This window comes from Haemaphysalis longicornis, unplaced genomic scaffold (assembly GCF_048455015.1).
Source record: "Haemaphysalis longicornis isolate Haplotype H1 unplaced genomic scaffold, Haemaphysalis longicornis Haplotype H1 scaffold_13, whole genome shotgun sequence".
NCBI lineage: Eukaryota > Metazoa > Arthropoda > Arachnida > Ixodida > Ixodidae > Haemaphysalis > Haemaphysalis longicornis.
Genome location: NW_027526233.1, coordinates 55,657,313 through 55,674,839, shown reverse-complemented (window position 1 = coordinate 55,674,839; position 17,527 = coordinate 55,657,313). Strand labels below are relative to the sequence as shown.

Sequence of the window (17,527 nt, the reverse complement as noted above, 5' to 3'; positions counted from 1 at the left end):
GGCGATTTTCCCATTCACTTTCTGGGGTATTTATGTTAGGTATGTTTGTTTCCTGTGCTTTGGGGGTGGTAGCCAGCGCCATTCGGACTAATCGGGGTGAAGGGGACCTTCTTTTTAACCCCCGGGTCGTGACTCGAGTGTCTACGACATGTCCAGAGTGGTCGACCAGCTTTGAACCCTCTTAAGCTCCCTTTGGCAACAAGACTGCCAGAACAGAGGCCCTCGCTATGCATGTAGCGAATCAGAATAGGAAATGAGGGGCTCGTTGAAAATAACACAGAAATAAGGGTTGGCAGTCGAGAAAACCTCGGAAAGCAAAGGGGAGGATGTGGTAGATCATTGAAACAGATTAAGAATTTGGAAAGAAAGAAAGAAAGTGAAGAAAAAATGCCCGCCAGGTGGGATCCGAACCCACGACCTCCAGAATACCGGTCTGGTGCGATAACCACTACGCTACCGGCGGGGCGATTTTCCCATTCACTTTCTGGGGTATTTATGTTAGGTATGTTTGTTTCCTGTGCTTTGGGGGTGGTAGCCAGCGCCATTCGGACTAATCGGGGTGAAGGGGACCTTCTTTTTAACCCCCGGGTCGTGACTCGAGTGTCTACGACATGTCCAGAGTGGTCGACCAGCTTTGAACCCTCTTAAGCTCCCTTTGGCAACAAGACTGCCAGAACAGAGGCCCTCGCTATGCATGTAGCGAATCAGAATAGGAAATGAGGGGCTCGTTGAAAATAACACAGAAATAAGGGTTGGCAGTCGAGAAAACCTCGGAAAGCAAAGGGGAGGATGTGGTAGATCATTGAAACAGATTAAGAATTTGGAAAGAAAGAAAGAAAGTGAAGAAAAAATGCCCGCCAGGTGGGATCCGAACCCACGACCTCCAGAATACCGGTCTGGTGCGATAACCACTACGCTACCGGCGGGGCGATTTTCCCATTCACTTTCTGGGGTATTTATGTTAGGTATGTTTGTTTCCTGTGCTTTGGGGGTGGTAGCCAGCGCCATTCGGACTAATCGGGGTGAAGGGGACCTTCTTTTTAACCCCCGGGTCGTGACTCGAGTGTCTACGACATGTCCAGAGTGGTCGACCAGCTTTGAACCCTCTTAAGCTCCCTTTGGCAACAAGACTGCCAGAACAGAGGCCCTCGCTATGCATGTAGCGAATCAGAATAGGAAATGAGGGGCTCGTTGAAAATAACACAGAAATAAGGGTTGGCAGTCGAGAAAACCTCGGAAAGCAAAGGGGAGGATGTGGTAGATCATTGAAACAGATTAAGAATTTGGAAAGAAAGAAAGAAAGTGAAGAAAAAATGCCCGCCAGGTGGGATCCGAACCCACGACCTCCAGAATACCGGTCTGGTGCGATAACCACTACGCTACCGGCGGGGCGATTTTCCCATTCACTTTCTGGGGTATTTATGTTAGGTATGTTTGTTTCCTGTGCTTTGGGGGTGGTAGCCAGCGCCATTCGGACTAATCGGGGTGAAGGGGACCTTCTTTTTAACCCCCGGGTCGTGACTCGAGTGTCTACGACATGTCCAGAGTGGTCGACCAGCTTTGAACCCTCTTAAGCTCCCTTTGGCAACAAGACTGCCAGAACAGAGGCCCTCGCTATGCATGTAGCGAATCAGAATAGGAAATGAGGGGCTCGTTGAAAATAACACAGAAATAAGGGTTGGCAGTCGAGAAAACCTCGGAAAGCAAAGGGGAGGATGTGGTAGATCATTGAAACAGATTAAGAATTTGGAAAGAAAGAAAGAAAGTGAAGAAAAAATGCCCGCCAGGTGGGATCCGAACCCACGACCTCCAGAATACCGGTCTGGTGCGATAACCACTACGCTACCGGCGGGGCGATTTTCCCATTCACTTTCTGGGGTATTTATGTTAGGTATGTTTGTTTCCTGTGCTTTGGGGGTGGTAGCCAGCGCCATTCGGACTAATCGGGGTGAAGGGGACCTTCTTTTTAACCCCCGGGTCGTGACTCGAGTGTCTACGACATGTCCAGAGTGGTCGACCAGCTTTGAACCCTCTTAAGCTCCCTTTGGCAACAAGACTGCCAGAACAGAGGCCCTCGCTATGCATGTAGCGAATCAGAATAGGAAATGAGGGGCTCGTTGAAAATAACACAGAAATAAGGGTTGGCAGTCGAGAAAACCTCGGAAAGCAAAGGGGAGGATGTGGTAGATCATTGAAACAGATTAAGAATTTGGAAAGAAAGAAAGAAAGTGAAGAAAAAATGCCCGCCAGGTGGGATCCGAACCCACGACCTCCAGAATACCGGTCTGGTGCGATAACCACTACGCTACCGGCGGGGCGATTTTCCCATTCACTTTCTGGGGTATTTATGTTAGGTATGTTTGTTTCCTGTGCTTTGGGGGTGGTAGCCAGCGCCATTCGGACTAATCGGGGTGAAGGGGACCTTCTTTTTAACCCCCGGGTCGTGACTCGAGTGTCTACGACATGTCCAGAGTGGTCGACCAGCTTTGAACCCTCTTAAGCTCCCTTTGGCAACAAGACTGCCAGAACAGAGGCCCTCGCTATGCATGTAGCGAATCAGAATAGGAAATGAGGGGCTCGTTGAAAATAACACAGAAATAAGGGTTGGCAGTCGAGAAAACCTCGGAAAGCAAAGGGGAGGATGTGGTAGATCATTGAAACAGATTAAGAATTTGGAAAGAAAGAAAGAAAGTGAAGAAAAAATGCCCGCCAGGTGGGATCCGAACCCACGACCTCCAGAATACCGGTCTGGTGCGATAACCACTACGCTACCGGCGGGGCGATTTTCCCATTCACTTTCTGGGGTATTTATGTTAGGTATGTTTGTTTCCTGTGCTTTGGGGGTGGTAGCCAGCGCCATTCGGACTAATCGGGGTGAAGGGGACCTTCTTTTTAACCCCCGGGTCGTGACTCGAGTGTCTACGACATGTCCAGAGTGGTCGACCAGCTTTGAACCCTCTTAAGCTCCCTTTGGCAACAAGACTGCCAGAACAGAGGCCCTCGCTATGCATGTAGCGAATCAGAATAGGAAATGAGGGGCTCGTTGAAAATAACACAGAAATAAGGGTTGGCAGTCCAGAAAACCTCGGAAAGCAAAGGGGAGGATGTGGTAGATCATTGAAACAGATTAAGAATTTGGAAAGAAAGAAAGAAAGTGAAGAAAAAATGCCCGCCAGGTGGGATCCGAACCCACGACCTCCAGAATACCGGTCTGGTGCGATAACCACTACGCTACCGGCGGGGCGATTTTCCCATTCACTTTCTGGGGTATTTATGTTAGGTATGTTTGTTTCCTGTGCTTTGGGGGTGGTAGCCAGCGCCATTCGGACTAATCGGGGTGAAGGGGACCTTCTTTTTAACCCCCGGGTCGTGACTCGAGTGTCTACGACATGTCCAGAGTGGTCGACCAGCTTTGAACCCTCTTAAGCTCCCTTTGGCAACAAGACTGCCAGAACAGAGGCCCTCGCTATGCATGTAGCGAATCAGAATAGGAAATGAGGGGCTCGTTGAAAATAACACAGAAATAAGGGTTGGCAGTCGAGAAAACCTCGGAAAGCAAAGGGGAGGATGTGGTAGATCATTGAAACAGATTAAGAATTTGGAAAGAAAGAAAGAAAGTGAAGAAAAAATGCCCGCCAGGTGGGATCCGAACCCACGACCTCCAGAATACCGGTCTGGTGCGATAACCACTACGCTACCGGCGGGGCGATTTTCCCATTCACTTTCTGGGGTATTTATGTTAGGTATGTTTGTTTCCTGTGCTTTGGGGGTGGTAGCCAGCGCCATTCGGACTAATCGGGGTGAAGGGGACCTTCTTTTTAACCCCCGGGTCGTGACTCGAGTGTCTACGACATGTCCAGAGTGGTCGACCAGCTTTGAACCCTCTTAAGCTCCCTTTGGCAACAAGACTGCCAGAACAGAGGCCCTCGCTATGCATGTAGCGAATCAGAATAGGAAATGAGGGGCTCGTTGAAAATAACACAGAAATAAGGGTTGGCAGTCGAGAAAACCTCGGAAAGCAAAGGGGAGGATGTGGTAGATCATTGAAACAGATTAAGAATTTGGAAAGAAAGAAAGAAAGTGAAGAAAAAATGCCCGCCAGGTGGGATCCGAACCCACGACCTCCAGAATACCAGTCTGGTGCGATAACCACTACGCTACCGGCGGGGCGATTTTCCCATTCACTTTCTGGGGTATTTATGTTAGGTATGTTTGTTTCCTGTGCTTTGGGGGTGGTAGCCAGCGCCATTCGGACTAATCGGGGTGAAGGGGACCTTCTTTTTAACCCCCGGGTCGTGACTCGAGTGTCTACGACATGTCCAGAGTGGTCGACCAGCTTTGAACCCTCTTAAGCTCCCTTTGGCAACAAGACTGCCAGAACAGAGGCCCTCGCTATGCATGTAGCGAATCAGAATAGGAAATGAGGGGCTCGTTGAAAATAACACAGAAATAAGGGTTGGCAGTCGAGAAAACCTCGGAAAGCAAAGGGGAGGATGTGGTAGATCATTGAAACAGATTAAGAATTTGGAAAGAAAGAAAGAAAGTGAAGAAAAAATGCCCGCCAGGTGGGATCCGAACCCACGACCTCCAGAATACCGGTCTGGTGCGATAACCACTACGCTACCGGCGGGGCGATTTTCCCATTCACTTTCTGGGGTATTTATGTTAGGTATGTTTGTTTCCTGTGCTTTGGGGGTGGTAGCCAGCGCCATTCGGACTAATCGGGGTGAAGGGGACCTTCTTTTTAACCCCCGGGTCGTGACTCGAGTGTCTACGACATGTCCAGAGTGGTCGACCAGCTTTGAACCCTCTTAAGCTCCCTTTGGCAACAAGACTGCCAGAACAGAGGCCCTCGCTATGCATGTAGCGAATCAGAATAGGAAATGAGGGGCTCGTTGAAAATAACACAGAAATAAGGGTTGGCAGTCGAGAAAACCTCGGAAAGCAAAGGGGAGGATGTGGTAGATCATTGAAACAGATTAAGAATTTGGAAAGAAAGAAAGAAAGTGAAGAAAAAATGCCCGCCAGGTGGGATCCGAACCCACGACCTCCAGAATACCGGTCTGGTGCGATAACCACTACGCTACCGGCGGGGCGATTTTCCCATTCACTTTCTGGGGTATTTATGTTAGGTATGTTTGTTTCCTGTGCTTTGGGGGTGGTAGCCAGCGCCATTCGGACTAATCGGGGTGAAGGGGACCTTCTTTTTAACCCCCGGGTCGTGACTCGAGTGTCTACGACATGTCCAGAGTGGTCGACCAGCTTTGAACCCTCTTAAGCTCCCTTTGGCAACAAGACTGCCAGAACAGAGGCCCTCGCTATGCATGTAGCGAATCAGAATAGGAAATGAGGGGCTCGTTGAAAATAACACAGAAATAAGGGTTGGCAGTCGAGAAAACCTCGGAAAGCAAAGGGGAGGATGTGGTAGATCATTGAAACAGATTAAGAATTTGGAAAGAAAGAAAGAAAGTGAAGAAAAAATGCCCGCCAGGTGGGATCCGAACCCACGACCTCCAGAATACCGGTCTGGTGCGATAACCACTACGCTACCGGCGGGGCGATTTTCCCATTCACTTTCTGGGGTATTTATGTTAGGTATGTTTGTTTCCTGTGCTTTGGGGGTGGTAGCCAGCGCCATTCGGACTAATCGGGGTGAAGGGGACCTTCTTTTTAACCCCCGGGTCGTGACTCGAGTGTCTACGACATGTCCAGAGTGGTCGACCAGCTTTGAACCCTCTTAAGCTCCCTTTGGCAACAAGACTGCCAGAACAGAGGCCCTCGCTATGCATGTAGCGAATCAGAATAGGAAATGAGGGGCTCGTTGAAAATAACACAGAAATAAGGGTTGGCAGTCGAGAAAACCTCGGAAAGCAAAGGGGAGGATGTGGTAGATCATTGAAACAGATTAAGAATTTGGAAAGAAAGAAAGAAAGTGAAGAAAAAATGCCCGCCAGGTGGGATCCGAACCCACGACCTCCAGAATACCGGTCTGGTGCGATAACCACTACGCTACCGGCGGGGCGATTTTCCCATTCACTTTCTGGGGTATTTATGTTAGGTATGTTTGTTTCCTGTGCTTTGGGGGTGGTAGCCAGCGCCATTCGGACTAATCGGGGTGAAGGGGACCTTCTTTTTAACCCCCGGGTCGTGACTCGAGTGTCTACGACATGTCCAGAGTGGTCGACCAGCTTTGAACCCTCTTAAGCTCCCTTTGGCAACAAGACTGCCAGAACAGAGGCCCTCGCTATGCATGTAGCGAATCAGAATAGGAAATGAGGGGCTCGTTGAAAATAACACAGAAATAAGGGTTGGCAGTCGAGAAAACCTCGGAAAGCAAAGGGGAGGATGTGGTAGATCATTGAAACAGATTAAGAATTTGGAAAGAAAGAAAGAAAGTGAAGAAAAAATGCCCGCCAGGTGGGATCCGAACCCACGACCTCCAGAATACCGGTCTGGTGCGATAACCACTACGCTACCGGCGGGGCGATTTTCCCATTCACTTTCTGGGGTATTTATGTTAGGTATGTTTGTTTCCTGTGCTTTGGGGGTGGTAGCCAGCGCCATTCGGACTAATCGGGGTGAAGGGGACCTTCTTTTTAACCCCCGGGTCGTGACTCGAGTGTCTACGACATGTCCAGAGTGGTCGACCAGCTTTGAACCCTCTTAAGCTCCCTTTGGCAACAAGACTGCCAGAACAGAGGCCCTCGCTATGCATGTAGCGAATCAGAATAGGAAATGAGGGGCTCGTTGAAAATAACACAGAAATAAGGGTTGGCAGTCGAGAAAACCTCGGAAAGCAAAGGGGAGGATGTGGTAGATCATTGAAACAGATTAAGAATTTGGAAAGAAAGAAAGAAAGTGAAGAAAAAATGCCCGCCAGGTGGGATCCGAACCCACGACCTCCAGAATACCGGTCTGGTGCGATAACCACTACGCTACCGGCGGGGCGATTTTCCCATTCACTTTCTGGGGTATTTATGTTAGGTATGTTTGTTTCCTGTGCTTTGGGGGTGGTAGCCAGCGCCATTCGGACTAATCGGGGTGAAGGGGACCTTCTTTTTAACCCCCGGGTCGTGACTCGAGTGTCTACGACATGTCCAGAGTGGTCGACCAGCTTTGAACCCTCTTAAGCTCCCTTTGGCAACAAGACTGCCAGAACAGAGGCCCTCGCTATGCATGTAGCGAATCAGAATAGGAAATGAGGGGCTCGTTGAAAATAACACAGAAATAAGGGTTGGCAGTCGAGAAAACCTCGGAAAGCAAAGGGGAGGATGTGGTAGATCATTGAAACAGATTAAGAATTTGGAAAGAAAGAAAGAAAGTGAAGAAAAAATGCCCGCCAGGTGGGATCCGAACCCACGACCTCCAGAATACCGGTCTGGTGCGATAACCACTACGCTACCGGCGGGGCGATTTTCCCATTCACTTTCTGGGGTATTTATGTTAGGTATGTTTGTTTCCTGTGCTTTGGGGGTGGTAGCCAGCGCCATTCGGACTAATCGGGGTGAAGGGGACCTTCTTTTTAACCCCCGGGTCGTGACTCGAGTGTCTACGACATGTCCAGAGTGGTCGACCAGCTTTGAACCCTCTTAAGCTCCCTTTGGCAACAAGACTGCCAGAACAGAGGCCCTCGCTATGCATGTAGCGAATCAGAATAGGAAATGAGGGGCTCGTTGAAAATAACACAGAAATAAGGGTTGGCAGTCGAGAAAACCTCGGAAAGCAAAGGGGAGGATGTGGTAGATCATTGAAACAGATTAAGAATTTGGAAAGAAAGAAAGAAAGTGAAGAAAAAATGCCCGCCAGGTGGGATCCGAACCCACGACCTCCAGAATACCGGTCTGGTGCGATAACCACTACGCTACCGGCGGGGCGATTTTCCCATTCACTTTCTGGGGTATTTATGTTAGGTATGTTTGTTTCCTGTGCTTTGGGGGTGGTAGCCAGCGCCATTCGGACTAATCGGGGTGAAGGGGACCTTCTTTTTAACCCCCGGGTCGTGACTCGAGTGTCTACGACATGTCCAGAGTGGTCGACCAGCTTTGAACCCTCTTAAGCTCCCTTTGGCAACAAGACTGCCAGAACAGAGGCCCTCGCTATGCATGTAGCGAATCAGAATAGGAAATGAGGGGCTCGTTGAAAATAACACAGAAATAAGGGTTGGCAGTCGAGAAAACCTCGGAAAGCAAAGGGGAGGATGTGGTAGATCATTGAAACAGATTAAGAATTTGGAAAGAAAGAAAGAAAGTGAAGAAAAAATGCCCGCCAGGTGGGATCCGAACCCACGACCTCCAGAATACCGGTCTGGTGCGATAACCACTACGCTACCGGCGGGGCGATTTTCCCATTCACTTTCTGGGGTATTTATGTTAGGTATGTTTGTTTCCTGTGCTTTGGGGGTGGTAGCCAGCGCCATTCGGACTAATCGGGGTGAAGGGGACCTTCTTTTTAACCCCCGGGTCGTGACTCGAGTGTCTACGACATGTCCAGAGTGGTCGACCAGCTTTGAACCCTCTTAAGCTCCCTTTGGCAACAAGACTGCCAGAACAGAGGCCCTCGCTATGCATGTAGCGAATCAGAATAGGAAATGAGGGGCTCGTTGAAAATAACACAGAAATAAGGGTTGGCAGTCGAGAAAACCTCGGAAAGCAAAGGGGAGGATGTGGTAGATCATTGAAACAGATTAAGAATTTGGAAAGAAAGAAAGAAAGTGAAGAAAAAATGCCCGCCAGGTGGGATCCGAACCCACGACCTCCAGAATACCGGTCTGGTGCGATAACCACTACGCTACCGGCGGGGCGATTTTCCCATTCACTTTCTGGGGTATTTATGTTAGGTATGTTTGTTTCCTGTGCTTTGGGGGTGGTAGCCAGCGCCATTCGGACTAATCGGGGTGAAGGGGACCTTCTTTTTAACCCCCGGGTCGTGACTCGAGTGTCTACGACATGTCCAGAGTGGTCGACCAGCTTTGAACCCTCTTAAGCTCCCTTTGGCAACAAGACTGCCAGAACAGAGGCCCTCGCTATGCATGTAGCGAATCAGAATAGGAAATGAGGGGCTCGTTGAAAATAACACAGAAATAAGGGTTGGCAGTCGAGAAAACCTCGGAAAGCAAAGGGGAGGATGTGGTAGATCATTGAAACAGATTAAGAATTTGGAAAGAAAGAAAGAAAGTGAAGAAAAAATGCCCGCCAGGTGGGATCCGAACCCACGACCTCCAGAATACCGGTCTGGTGCGGTCGTGGGTTCGGATCCCACCTGGCGGGCATTTTTTCTTCACTTTCTTTCTTTCTTTCCAAATTCTTAATCTGTTTCAATGATCTACCACATCCTCCCCTTTGCTTTCCGAGGTTTTCTCGACTGCCAACCCTTATTTCTGTGTTATATATATATATATATATATATATATATATATATATATATATATATATATAGGGAGTAGTAGAACTTTGGAGATGGTAGAGAACACAAGAGAAGAAAAACTTCGAACAAGGTTATAAAAGGGAAAACAGCGCAAACTCAGACAAGACACAAGAAGAAGGAGGTGACAAACACGAGCGCTGACTTACAACTGAGGTTTATTCCTAGGCTTTTCATATATATATGCTAATAGTCAAAAGCACAAGAAAAACCGAAAATTTCACGATAGAAGGAGATACAAAAGCCGCTCGTCACGCTTCAACGACGCCATGTGCCACAAACACTTGCTGTACTATTGAGGGACAGATAATTAATCTCTTTCTGCGAGAGGGACAAGGAAGGAACGCTAACACATTTATCTTTTCTGCGCAATATTTCTGCGGCTTCAATTATTTCTCTTGTTGTTTTATCTTTGTGTCGTGAGTGGACCTGCGTTTTTTGAAATATTGGGGCGCAGTCGTGGCAATCCCGACAGTGGACGCCTAAGTGGCCACTAATCGCCGTATGTACGTTATAGTTGTGTTCCCTTAACCTTTCATTTAAGCATCGTCCAGTTTGGCCTACGTACGTTTTCCCACAAGACAGCGGAACGGAATAGACGACGCCTCTAACACATTCAACAAACCTGTTGTCGTGCTTTACGGAGCAAGACTGCACTGTTCTTTTGGTTTTGTTTACTCTAGAACACATGGAGGAAAGCTTGTTGGGAGCGGAAAACACAACATTCACGCTAGCTCTTTTTCCTATCTTTTTCAAATTGTGCGCTATCCGGTGCATGTAAGGAATAACAGTAAGTTTGTCACGTTTGTTAGTTTCTACATCTGCTTCACTGTCTCGTCCCTCTATTTTTAACCTCTGCATCATTGTTTCTGCTATCGAGGCCAATAGCTGCTGTGGGTACCTCGCTGTCAGAAGCCGATCAACCTGTTTGCTAAAGCTATCTTGTATCGAGTGGAAACAGGACTTGTTAAGGGCATTTTTAAAACACATTGTTACGATAGACCTTTTCACGAGTTTAGAATGGGATGAGTCGAAAGGTAGAAGTGGTTTGCTGGCTCGTGGTTCGTACGCCCAGCCGATGTGATTGTGCGAAAAATGAAGCTTAAGATCTAAAAACCGGATAGTTCTGTCAACGGGAATTTCAAAAGTTAAAACCAAAGGTTTAAAACAATGACGGAAATGATCTAACACCTGGAACATCGACGATTCAAGACCTGCTTCGTCGGTGTTAAAAACTACTAAAAAGTCGTCGACGTAACGAAAGATTTTGCTTACTTGTGGAATCTTCAATTGGTCATGCAAATTGCGGTCGAGGTACGCTAAAAAGAGGTCACTTAAAATTGGTGCGATGCAGGATCCGATACAGATTCCCTTAGACTGAATATAAAGCTTATCGTCCCAAGTTGCGAAAGTTGAGTTTAGGTACACCGTCAACAACTCTAAAAATCCTTGTACTGACACACCTGTACTATTTTGAAACGCGACGGAACCGCACTTGTCAATGCATTCCTCAACACAAAGCAACAGTTCACGATGTGGCAAAGAGTAATATAAATCTTTTACATCGAAAGAGCATGCCATATAGCTTTTGTCATTACATTTCTTTAAAGACTCAATGAATTCATCCGAATTCCGCACAAGGAACGGGTCTTCGACTCTTAAGAGGTTCAAATGTTTCTGCAAAAACAACGCAATGCACTTTTGCCAAGTACCGTTCTCGGATACAATTACCCTTAGAGGGATATCTACTTTATGTGTTTTTTCACTGAAAAAAATGTCCAGGCTCATACGACTGCTTTTTCCAATAGATTTTTCTATGCCGTCGAGCTTTAACGTTTTACACAATTTTTTGGCCTCTGCTCTTACCTTTTTCAGGGAAATATTATTTTTGAAAGTGAAAGCTGATAAAATAGCTTGTTCAGCTTTTTCCTTACACAGGCTTTCCTTCAACACAATAAAGCCCCCTTCTTTGTCTGAGGGTAGCAAGGATAGCGCGTTGGTCCTCAAAAACGACTCCGTCTGCCTGACTGGTACATCACACTTCTTCTTTCTGCACTTGAAGAGAACGTCCACACCTTCAGACACGCACCTGTCGGCCTCAGCATCGGGAGCCAGACCAGACACTCGCAGCACCAAGCTGAGCAGCTCGGGCGCTGTCCTGTCCGGTTCCACGGCGAATTTAGGTCCCCTAGCCAGAACAAGGTTGATGCGGTCCGGAAGAGTCACGTCGCGCAAGGTTCTGACGTTGTCCTTCCTCGCTGTTGGAGCCGTGCGCGCAGAAGCACGCAGTTCCGAAAGAGTCTGCAACCACAAACACTCAGCAGTTGAGTCCACCAGAACGCTGAATTCCCGCCACTTCCTGCTAGGCCGGGGAGGTGCAGACGGTCCGTGAAGACGCAGATACAGGAACTCTCGGTATAACCGCGCTTGCCTATTCCACTCAGACTGAAGAATTTTGCAAATTCTTGCACCGTGGCCGTGTGATGAGCAAAAGCCACCAAAAAGCAGCAAGACCTCAGGAGGCAGCCGCTTCGTCCTTAAGTGGAAGGAAATGGTACGTGCGCGGCACACAGCGATGGCGAAGAGAGTGACGAGAAGGCAGGGGTCCACTAGGAAACAATTGATTAATTACTAGGAAACAAAATAATATTTCCCTGAAAAAAGTAAGAGCAGAGGCCAAAAAATTGTGTAAAAGGTTAAAGCTGGACGGCCTAGAAAAATCTATTGGAAAAAGCAGTCGTATGAGCCTGGACATTTTTTTCAGTGCAAAAACACATAAAGTAGATATCCCTCTAAGGGTAATTGTATCCGAGAACGGTACTTGGCAAAAGTGCATTGCGTTGTTTTTGCAGAAACATTTGAACCTCTCAAGAGTCGAAGACCCGTTCCTTGTGCGGAATTCGGATGAAGTCATTGAGTCTTTAAAGAAAGGTAATGACAAAAGCTATATGGCATGCTCTTTCGATGTAAAAGATTAATATTACTCTTTGCCACATCGTGAACTGTTGCTTTGTGTTGAGGAATGCATTGACAAGTACGGTTCCGTCGCGTTTCAAAATAGCAAAGGTGTGTCAGTACAAGGATTTTTAGAGTTGTTGACGGTGTACCTAAACTCAACTTTCGCAACTTGGGACGATAAGCTTTATATTCAGTCTAACGGAATCTGTATCGGAACCTGCATCAAACCAATTTTAAGTGACCTCTTTTTAGCGTACCTCGACCGCAATTTGCATGACCAATTGAAGATTCCACAAGTAAGCAAAATCTTTCGTTACGTCGACGACTTTTTAGTAGTTTTTAACACCGACGAAGCAGGTCTTGAATCGTCGATGTTCCAGGTGTTAGATCATTTCCGTCATTTTTTAAACCTTTGGTTTTCACTTTTGAAATTCCCGTTGACAGAACTATCCGGTTTTTAGATCTTAAGCTTCATTTTTCGCACAATCACATCTGCTGGGCGTACGAACCACGAGCCAGCAAACCACTTCTACCTTTCGGCTCATCCCATTCTAAACTCGTGAAAAGGTCTATCGTAACAATGTGTTTTAAAAATGCCCTTAACAAGTCCTGTTTCCACTCGATACAAGATAGCTTTAGCAAGCAGGTTGATCGGCTTCTGACAGCGAGGTACACACAGCAGCTATTGGCCTCGATAGCAGAAACAATGATGCAGAGGTTAAAAATAGAGGGACGAGACAGTGAAGCAGATGTAGAAATTAACAAACGTGACAAACTTACTGTTATTCCTTACATGCACAGGATAGCGCACAATTTGAAAAAGATAGGAAAAAGAGCTAGCGTAAATGTTGTGTTTTCCGCTCCCAACAAGCTTTCCTCCATGTGTTCTAGAGTAAACAAAACCAAAAGAACAGTGCAGTCTTGCTCCGCAAAGCACGACAACAGGTTTGTTGAATGTGTTAGAGGCGTCGTCTATTCCGTTCCGCTGTCTTGTGGGAAAACGTACGTAGGCCAAACTGGACGATGCTTAAATGAAAGGTTAAGGGAACACAACTATAACGTACATACGGCGATTAGTGGCCACTTAGGTGTCCACTGTCGGGATTGCCACGACTGCGCCCCAATATTTCAAAAAAGGCAGGTCATCTCACGACACAAAGATAAAACAACAAGAGAAATAATTGAAGCCGCAGAAATATTGCGCAGAAAAGATAAATGTGTTAGCGTTGCTTCCTTGTCCCTCTCGCAGAAAGAGATTAATTATCTGTCCCTCAATAGTACACCAAGTGTTTGTGGCACATGGCGTCGTTGAAGCGTGACGAGCGGCTTTTTGTATCTCCTTCTATCGTGAAATTTCCGGTTTTTCTTGTGCTTTTGACTATTTGCATATATATGTGAAAAGCCTAGGAATAAACCTCAGTTGTAAGTCAGCGCTCGTGTTTGTAACCTCCTTCTTCTTGTGTCTTGTCTGAGTTTGCGCTGTTTTCCCTTTTATAACCATGAACCAACTCCCCAAACCCTAACCCTTGCAAGTTCGAACAAGAACAAGTTCGAACAAGTTCGAACAAGCTCGAACAAGTTCGAGCAAGTTCGAACAAGTCCGAACAAGTTCGGCACGATTGTGGCCTACGTTTCAGCAAAAAAAACTTGCTTTCCTCAGGGCAATCTCTCGCCTGGCAGGCAGGGTTTATATAGGGGTGGGACCCCAGGTGAAAGGAGAGGGAAAGATGGAAGGAAAATTGAGCAAGCTGATTGGTTTCGGAGTGTGTCGGGGGAGAGATTGAGGGGCCAAGAAGGTTGTCTAGGTTAAGCCGCGAAGTAGGTCACACGGAAGTCAGCTGGTGGCTGATATTCGTGGAATTTTTGGACAGAAAGGATGAGAGGGTGCTTATTGACCCGCCGCGGGGTATAGGGAAAGGATCTCAGAACCACCGGAAGCAGACCAGGCGGTGAGGGTGGGGTCCTTATCAGAAACTATCTGCAAGCCTCTGGTCAAAAGAAAAGAATGAGACCAGGGAAAACTAACTAGGTCAAGAAAAAACAGAAAAAGGAGAAAAAAACAGGGAGGGAAACCACATAAACCCACACACAAAAGAAAAAGCAATGACCGGGCAACTGAAATGGCACGTGTCACCCACGGCAACATTCCAGGAACAGGGCTGTCCTGAAACTCAAAAACGAAAAGATAAAGTTAGAGTGACGTACGGGGCACAAGTCCACGCGGAGTAAAAAAAAATTAAAAAGGAGAAATTAAATAAATAAAATTGAATTCCAAAAGCAAGGTTGGAGGCATGAGGGCGAGTATTAGGCTAGACGCTAAGGAATAAAAAAAAAAGAAAGGAAATTAGGTGACCAGGTACAGAGCAGAGTGAATGGTCATAGTCTTTGGATGAGGTATATGCACGAAAATGCCTAATGCTGTATTCCCGTTGAATATCGCAAGGATTCCAAGTTGCCCTTAGACGCATTAATTCCAGCAGGTTCCATGGAGTTGAATTTGTGAATTAAGTAGGATTCTCGGTATTTCCTGTCCCTAGGAGACTTAAAATTTGACTGAAGTATATATAACTTAAGGTCATCAAAATTGTGGCCTGGTTGGTTGAAATGCTGCGCTACAGCTATGGAGGATTTGCTAAGAGTATCTGCCCGGTGACCATTAAGCCGTAGGCTCATAGGTTGGCTCGTTTCGCCTATATACTGTTTGTGGCACATTGAGCATTCCAACATATACACAATGTTGGATGAAGTGCACGTAAAACTTGAATTAATCTTGTGGACATAATTACTGGCTGTGCTTTTTACAACGCAGTCTGTTTGCAGGTGCCTACAAGTCTTGCATCTGGGGCGGGAGCAGCTGGCTATGACTGGTTGCTTTGAAGGCCCTGTTTTAGCATGCACTAAAATATCTTTTAGATTCCTGTTTCTCCGGTAGGTAACCCTTGGTGCTTCCGGGAAAGTCTTTTTAAGTCTGTCGTTACTGGCTAAAATGGGGTAGTACTTCCGCAGTATATTGTTTACGTTTGGGAGGGCGTTTGAAAATTTAGTTATTAGGGCAGGTGGCCTGGCGCTTTCGTTTTGCCGCTGTTTCTTGAGAACGTCATCCCTTTTGAGATTAGACACACGTTGGTACGCCTGATCGAGCGAGCTTTTGGGGTGGTCCCGGTTCATAAGGGTGGCCTTGAGTTCGTCTAGGTGTCTCTACGTAGTCACTGTCATCACTGCATACTCTTCTAAGCCTGGTGGCTTGTCCTACAGTATGCAGTGATGACAGTGACTACGTGATGACTACGGGCGCTGAACTGCAAAGTGGCAGCTCTTAACAAAGACCTGAAAACTCGGCCTAGCGCCCCGTTCTCGGAAGGCGTCCGTCCGGCGAGGGAACGGTGGAATGGTGGCGGACCGTTTCCTTCTGCACGACTACAAAACGTCCTTTAATTGTCTCAGCTCCGGGAACGGGCCCATAAACGGGTTGTAAAATGCCTTGTTCGCACTTTCCGAACATATGGCGGGACACTCGCTTTCAATCAATGGAAACGCGATCCCTCGGAGCGTCTGGGCGTTAGCATGGTGACGGCTAGCGGCGGAAGATATATTGCCTTCTCTCCTTTGTTCTACAACCCCACTTTCGGACGCTGTTGAGCTTTTCGCGTTTCCGCCACCACTCGAATTTCTGTTCAGTGCTCTTTCATCTCCCTTTCTGTCTTTTTTTTTGCCTCCAACTATCTTGGCGTCTCTCTCTTCGTTGATCATTTTTTGTTCATTCTTCCAATAAGGAAGATTCCCGCTTCGTGTTTGTGTTGTTCACGTATGTTTGTGTGTGGTATCGTTGACCATTCGTAAACCCGCTTTCCACTTTCGACATTTATGCTCTCTTCCGAAACGACCGAAGCCATCATTCCTGTAGAAGACTTGTCTCGAAGTCGAAACGTCGAAATAAACCCTCCGCTTTTGCTGTTACCGAGGTTTCTTACTTTGTATATATATATATATATATATATATATATATATATATATATATATATATATATATATATATATATATATATATATATATATATATATATATATATATATATATCACACGATCAATCAAGTTATAGAGATGTGCGCTGAGTATACTGAACCCTTATATAAAGCTTTCATAGATTACGAGGGAGTATTTGACTCGTTCATAACCTCAGCAGTCATTCCGGTATTACGGAAACAGGGGGTAGATAGCAATTTGTAAGAATACTAGAGGATATCTACAATGGGTCCGCAGCTACCACCATCCTGCATAACAAGAGCAGTAAAGTACCTATATAGAAGGGCGTCAGGCAAAGAGAAACAATCTCTACAATGTTATTCACAGCATGTTTACAAGAAGTATTCTGAACCGTGGATTGGGTGCAGGAGTAAGTAAGGGTTAATGGAGAATACATCAGTAACCACATATTTGCTGCTGACGTTGCCTTGCTAAGTAACTAAGGGGATGAATTGCAAAGCTTGCTTTCCGCACTGGACAAACAGAGTGGAACTGTAGGCCTGAAAATATTATGGAGAAAGCCAAAGTAATGTTCAATGACCTCGGGACAAAACAGCGGCTTGGGATAGGGGGCGAAGCAATGAAAGTGTTAAGCGAATATATCTACTAAGGACAAAATGTCACGCCTGATCCTAACCATGAGGCAGAGATAATTAGAAGAATAAGGATGGGGTGGACTGCGCACGGCAGACATTCTCATGTAATAAATGGCAGACTACCATTGTCCCTGAAGACGAAAGTGTATGGCAGCTGCATCTTACCGGTATTCACCTACGAGGCAGAAACTTGGCGGCTCACTAAGAGGGTTAAATTAAATTGAGAAAGACTCAGCGGGGAATGGAGCAGACGATGATAGGTGTAACATTAAGGGCAAGAAAAGAGCGGAGTGGGTCCGAGAACAAACGCGTGTTAAGGACATAAAGACAGGCAGGAAGTTGAATGTTCACTGGTTTCCCAGGCGGCCATTATAACCAACTAAGTGTGCTCGCAAATCAATGTGTTTTTTCCCCGTTCTGACGCAGATACATGCAGCAAAATACAAGACTGCCAGAATGCTTGTCAAAATGAGGTATTGCTCTTCGATCCAATATGCAATAACAAGCTCTGCAGCTGTCAGATGAAAAC

General features: G+C 46.6%; 1 non-coding gene across 1 annotated transcript; it reads right to left on the bottom strand.

Annotated features, from left to right (window-relative positions):
- Positions 1-4,094: 4,094 nt before the first annotated feature.
- On the bottom strand, positions 4,095-4,167 carry Trnat-ggu (transfer RNA threonine (anticodon GGU)). Its single transcript has one exon. It is a non-coding gene; the product is annotated as a tRNA-Thr (tRNA).
- Positions 4,168-17,527: the final 13,360 nt, after the last annotated feature.